Consider the following 6,000-nt stretch of genomic DNA (forward strand, 5'->3'; position numbering starts at 1 on the left):
TGTTTAATTCTCTCTCGCCCTGCTCAACTGGTTAGGGATTCAATGCTACATTTCACCCATTCTCCTTGAATAGACCTAACCGGGTAAATCCTAATCCCCCTCTGCTTAATGGCCAATTTTTTTTGATTTCAAATGTTTGGCACAAGTTTGATTTACCCTCCTCAAGGTAATTCCCAAGCGTAGAATGGTAGTGACAATGTCCAAGTTAATCTCAAACCTTCATCTATTGAAGCTCAGAATAAAGCTGTTAGTGGTGATAACTCTGATGATAGTCATTATGAAGATAAAAATGAAGGTCCTCAAAATCAGGGACTTATTGAAGGAGAAGTCATTGTTGGAACTGTTGAACTGAACAACTCGTTCAAGCACTTGCAGGAAAGAGCTGTGATTGGGATGTGTCATGGAATTAGGCCTCATGTTGAAATCTTAAAGCAATGGATATCTCAAGAGTGGAAGTCTAGAAATCTATTCCTAGATCAGGTACAATATTTGCCAAATAATTACTACCTGTGTTTTTTTAATGAGTCTAGTGCCCTACAAGTGATAAGCAGAGGGCAATGGATTATTAGGAAAACTCCTATGCCTATTTTTAAATGGCATAAGGGCTCTGATTCAAAGGGAAAAAAACCTTCCAAGGTTCCTGCTTGGGTAGACTTTTGAGGTTATCCAATCGAGTTTTTTTCCATAGCGGCTTAAATAGATTGTTGCTCAGATAGGGTAAGTTTTGGGACAAAACCCTTTAATAGTATTAACCCTAAGTGGGATGCCTAGTTGCTTATAGAGATGGATACTGATTCTCCTCTCAATGAGGCCGTCCAGATCAAAGATCAATTGGGGCAAGTGTTGTATGTTCAAAAGGTTATCTATAGAAACCTTCATAATGCATGTTTTCACTGTCTCAAGCAGGGTCACTTGATTAAGGACTGCCTTGAACTAGCCATCAAAATTCAGAAGGATGCAGAGAAGGGCAAAGAGGCTAAAGAAAGTAACCAAGGCTTTCAACAAGTAAATAGGAGGAGTAGCTAATTGATAGAGAACCACCAAGAAGTAATGCCAATAAATATGTTAATAAGTTTGGGGCACTTTTGGATGATGTGTTTGATCCTTCATTTGCTGATGAGGAGATAAAGAACAATGCCTCTTCTTCTCAAACACCTAGCGAAGCTTTAAAAAATGGTCCTACATCTCAATTTGACATAGTGAAACCCCCTCCTCGGACTAAAACCCCCTCCTGATGAGGAGGTAAAGAACAATGCCTCTTCTTCTCAAACACCTAGTGAAGCTTTAAAAAATGGTCCTACATCTCAATCTGACATAGTGAAACCCCCTCCTCGGACTAAAACCCCAATCCCTCCTAAAATCCCTATCGACAAGGATAGAGGTATATCCTCATTGTTCAGATTCAGATAGCTCAAATGATGGGGAGCATGGCATCTCAGCTACCCAAAACTTCTCAACAACTCCCAAGATGGAAGGATTTCAACCCATTGAGGGGAATGCGATCGTGCTAGCTAGGGTGGATGAAAGAGAAACATTGTGCACACAAGTGAGTGTGTGTTGGCAAGATTATCACTCAAGCAAATTAGGCTCCAAGATCAATTAACTTGGACTCATAAACACGACCTTGAGTATTAGCTAAGCCATCACAAGCTCACCATAAACAAGGAAGATGTAATGCAAAATAGACTTGTGTTTATTCATTCATGAAATGAGCTTTAAGTAGCTCTACATCCTTGCACCACTACATGTGGGATAAATCCACTCCTCTTCTTGGCTCACACTTTAGGACAAAGCTCACACTCGACAATCCTCCCCTTGAGGTTTGGGCTAGGAAGACACTGAAGAAAACTGGCATCTCTGGCACACTCCAATCCAGTAACAAAAGAAAATCTCCAATCTAGGAGACCATCCCCAATACAGGAGACAAACTATCTTTAATCCAAGAGATACTCAAACAAATCCCCTCAAACAGATGTATAAAACTGAGACCAAGCTAGTCCAAGCTATATCCAAACAAATACAACTGAAAGGGAAAGGCAAAACAAGAAAGGTCTAGAGAATGTCGTCGTAGACTAGAAGGCTATTGCCACCTTCTTCTTCATCTTCGTCTTTGTATTCTTCTGCCAATACACTTTGGGCCTTGGATTTCTGTTGGCGCTGCCTTTGTCCCTTTTGAAACACTTGGAAGGAAGGTGACTCTTCCTCCCGCAAATGCTGCAAGTCTTCAATGCTAGACAGTCCTTTGCTATGTGCCCTTGTTTGCCACACTTGAAACAAGTTTTGTTGCTAGAGCTAATTGCAAAAGCTCCTCCCCCTGAAGAAGCGTTCCTCCCTTGCTTCTTCTCCTCAGACATCAAAGAGTTGATGACGTCTTGCAAATCTGGTGTTGGATCCTTCTCCTCAGTCATGGTCATGATTTGGTCAAATCTAGGTGGTAATGCTGCTAAAAGAATTGTTGCTAAAAGAATTGCGATTTTGTTCTCCTCTGGTACTGCACTGTTTACATAAGCTAGTTGCACGGTCATATTCTTGAGTCGATTGACTAAGCTTGCAATATCTTTGTTATGTTCCATTTGCAATTTGTATATATATTTCTTTAATCTTACGTTGATCTTCTTTTTCCTAGCTTCAAAGTTTTTTTCTAGTGCTTCCCATGCAGCTAACGAGGTATCACAATCATCAATAAAGTGTACATAATTGTCATGTAATGTGCGATTATGATTCCTAATGCTTTCTCGTCCTTGGCTTGATTTTGGGCACTCATAGCTCATGTCAGTAGTACTTGTGCACCAGTAGTGGATGTCGGATCAATTAGTGTTGGCTTGACTATTCCCTAGAATTTCTTTTTCATTATGTAGCCTTTCAATTTGGTTTACCAAGTATGAAAGCCCTCCCCGTTAAATTTCCCAAGCCCCTTCTCTTCCATTGCGCTAATAGAGAGGGGTCTTAGCTTATGAGACTCTCCTAGCCAGTGTCAACCTCTTTACAAGTGCACAAGTAAGAAAAATGATATTTATTTGCAAAGGCAATTGTGCTTGGTTGCAAAATTTTAGGCTTTATTGCGAGAGAGAGAGAGAGAGAGGGAGAGAGAGGGAGAGGGGAATTCCTATAATTTTTGTGAAGCTCCTCTGCACAAAGAGTCCTCTGTTTTAGATGCTTGAATTGAAAGTTTTATTTGAATTCTTGTTGAAGCCCTTGAAGTTTTGATTGTGCTTGAAGGCTTTGGAGGGTATTGGAAAAATCCTATGTAGCCCTAGGTAAGGTTTGATACACCTTACTGAGAGCAGGAATGCCCCTTTACTGCTTAGATTGTTGGGAACAAGGCCTTAGGTGATTTGGTGGGTAGCAGCAGGGCGTGGGCAGGGGAGGCCCGTAGGGGCGGGGGACCCAAAAAGAGAAGTCAAAGTGGTTCACCACTTATGGAGCCCATCGGTCGGCTGAGAACAGTGAGAGGTGGTCTACGGCTCATCGGTGTGAGGCTTTAAGCCATCATGGCAGTAACTACCAGACGTGCGGGGGTGGGGGTAATCATCGATTGGTCCCGGTCCAGTCGGACCCGAAATTTGAATGCAATGGCATTTACCGCTTCCTTCAAATCTAGCCCATGGGTGGCTGCTCATGTGTGAGCGCCCATTTTGGTGGCCTTTGCTTAACTTCACATGGGTTCCCACCAAAGTGGGGCCGTCCTTGGACTTAGTTGGAGCTCAAAACAAAAAGTGGGTGTTGAATGCGCACCCCCCGCCCCCCTCCCCCCCCCAACCAACACACACACACACACACACACACACACACACACACACACACACACACACACACACACACACACACACACACACACACACACACACACACACACACACACACACACACACACACACACACACACACACACACACACACACACACACACACACACACACACACACACACACACACACACACACACACACACACACACACACTGATACTGTATTAGTCTTGATTTTTTCAAAATTCTAAAAACTAACCCCACCCCACCCCCCCCCCCCCCCCCCCCCCCACCCCCCCCCCCCCCCCCCCCCCCCCGCCCCCCACAATTCACTGATCTAACCTAGGACCATTTGGATAGCATAGAATCACTAGGGATGCTACTTAAATGCCACTGCTACTTCACACCATAGAGCCTTGCTCTTATGATTAACCTAGGTTCTAATTGATTATGACTAGCTATGGCGTAGCCGAGCGTGACTGCATCTCGACAGTCGCTCTTCATCACACCACGAAGGCGGCCTCTCCAGTGGATCTCCCCACTCTTGGATATATGCACGCCGAATAGAGCAAACACACACACACACAGTCTCCAGGAAGGTAGCCCGGATCACTTATGGCTCCCGCTCATAGGACTGACAGTCCCTCCTCCTTCCACTCTATATACAGGTGAGGGCGCATCTCTGCCCCTCACTTAGCCAGGGTTGGTCTGTTTTATTTTTTTCTGAAAAAGCTACTGCTTGCTTCAAATAAGGAGCTATGGAGATCACCACTCAGGTTTCTCAGGTTTTTCTCTACCCTTGCTTACATCTCTACTGGTTCTGTTTGTATTTTTCTATTGGTGTACATAGAGCATACTTCTGTTATGTGTTGGCACAATAAGGTAAGTATAAATCGGATGACAGACAATGGCATGGTAGCTGTGTATATTTGGCTCAAATTACGTTGCCACAGACATCAAACTGCTTGCAATCGTATTGGGTATAAAGGTCTGGCCTTTTGACCTCTGGAAAAAAAGGGGGCTATCGTTAACTGGTTTTTTTCTACTGTCACATTTTTTTAGCGCTGCGCAACATTATTCAAAGTTACTCCTACTAATAGTATGTTGTCCTGAGAATACCAAGGTACTTTGGGATTTTCTTAGCCTCTACACGCTGTTACCATTTACAGGCCGCGTTGACACATCCCAGCTGACTGCTTTTAAAAATAAAATGGTGATGCATCTCGTCAGAGTGTGCTGTTTCTTTTGGGGTTGCTCTTGGCCTTTTTAAATATCGGAAGCACTAAGAACAATGTGATACTGGGCATGTGTATGGGAGCTATCTATTTTATTTGGCATCGAGGTTACTGTAGCCATTTACTTGGAAAAACCCACCATTTTGGGTTACTAATGGTTAAAAAAGGGGGGGGGGGGGGGGGGGGGGGGGGTATAAAGGTCTGTTCTTTTGACCTCTGGAAAAAAAGGGGGCTGTCGTTAACTGGTTTTTTTCTACTGTCACATTTTTTTAGCGCTGCGCAACATTATTCAAAGTTACTCCTATAAATAGTATGTGGTCCTAAGAATACCAAGGTACTTTGGGATTTTCTTAGCCTCTGCATGCTGTTACCGTTTACAGGCTGTGTTGACACATCCCAGCTGACTTGCTTTAAAAAAAAAATGGTGATGCATCCCGTCAGACTGTGCTGTTTCTTTTGGGGTTGCTCTCGGACTTTTTAAATACCGGAAGCACTAGGAACAATGTGATACAGGGCATCTGTATGGGAGCTATCTGTTTTACTTGGCATCGAGGTTACTGTAGCCGTTTACTTGGAAAAACCCACCATTTTGGGTTACTTATGGTTAAAAACGGGGGGGGGGGGGGGGGGGGGGGGGGGGGGGGGGGGGGGGGGTTGTGCACTGAATTGAAAGGTAAATATAAGGCCACTTGGCTTGACATTTGTATGGTAAGTACTCGATTTAGGCTTGGAAAGGGGATACACCTCGGATGAGTAGTTATTCCTATTACTGGTATTATCGATTGATTGGGTATCATGCGGTTTGATGCTTCTAGATTTTGTTATTCTACTACCTAATGGACTAGGTTAAGCTATACACTGCTTTGCCTATATAGAACTGTTGGCTAGCTGTGTTGTTCTCTGACCAGTAGCGTAGTAGTTTGTTTTTTGAAAGAAATGTTGGGCCATTTTTACCATGGCAGCACTAAGGACTATACTGTATTCAGTTTGGATATATTTTCTTGGGCTAATGGTGCT

The sequence above is a fragment of the Adiantum capillus-veneris genome, chromosome 17 (genome assembly GCF_014529385.1).
Source record: "Adiantum capillus-veneris isolate H3 chromosome 17, ASM1452938v2, whole genome shotgun sequence".
Taxonomy (NCBI): Eukaryota; Viridiplantae; Streptophyta; class Polypodiopsida; order Polypodiales; family Pteridaceae; genus Adiantum; species Adiantum capillus-veneris.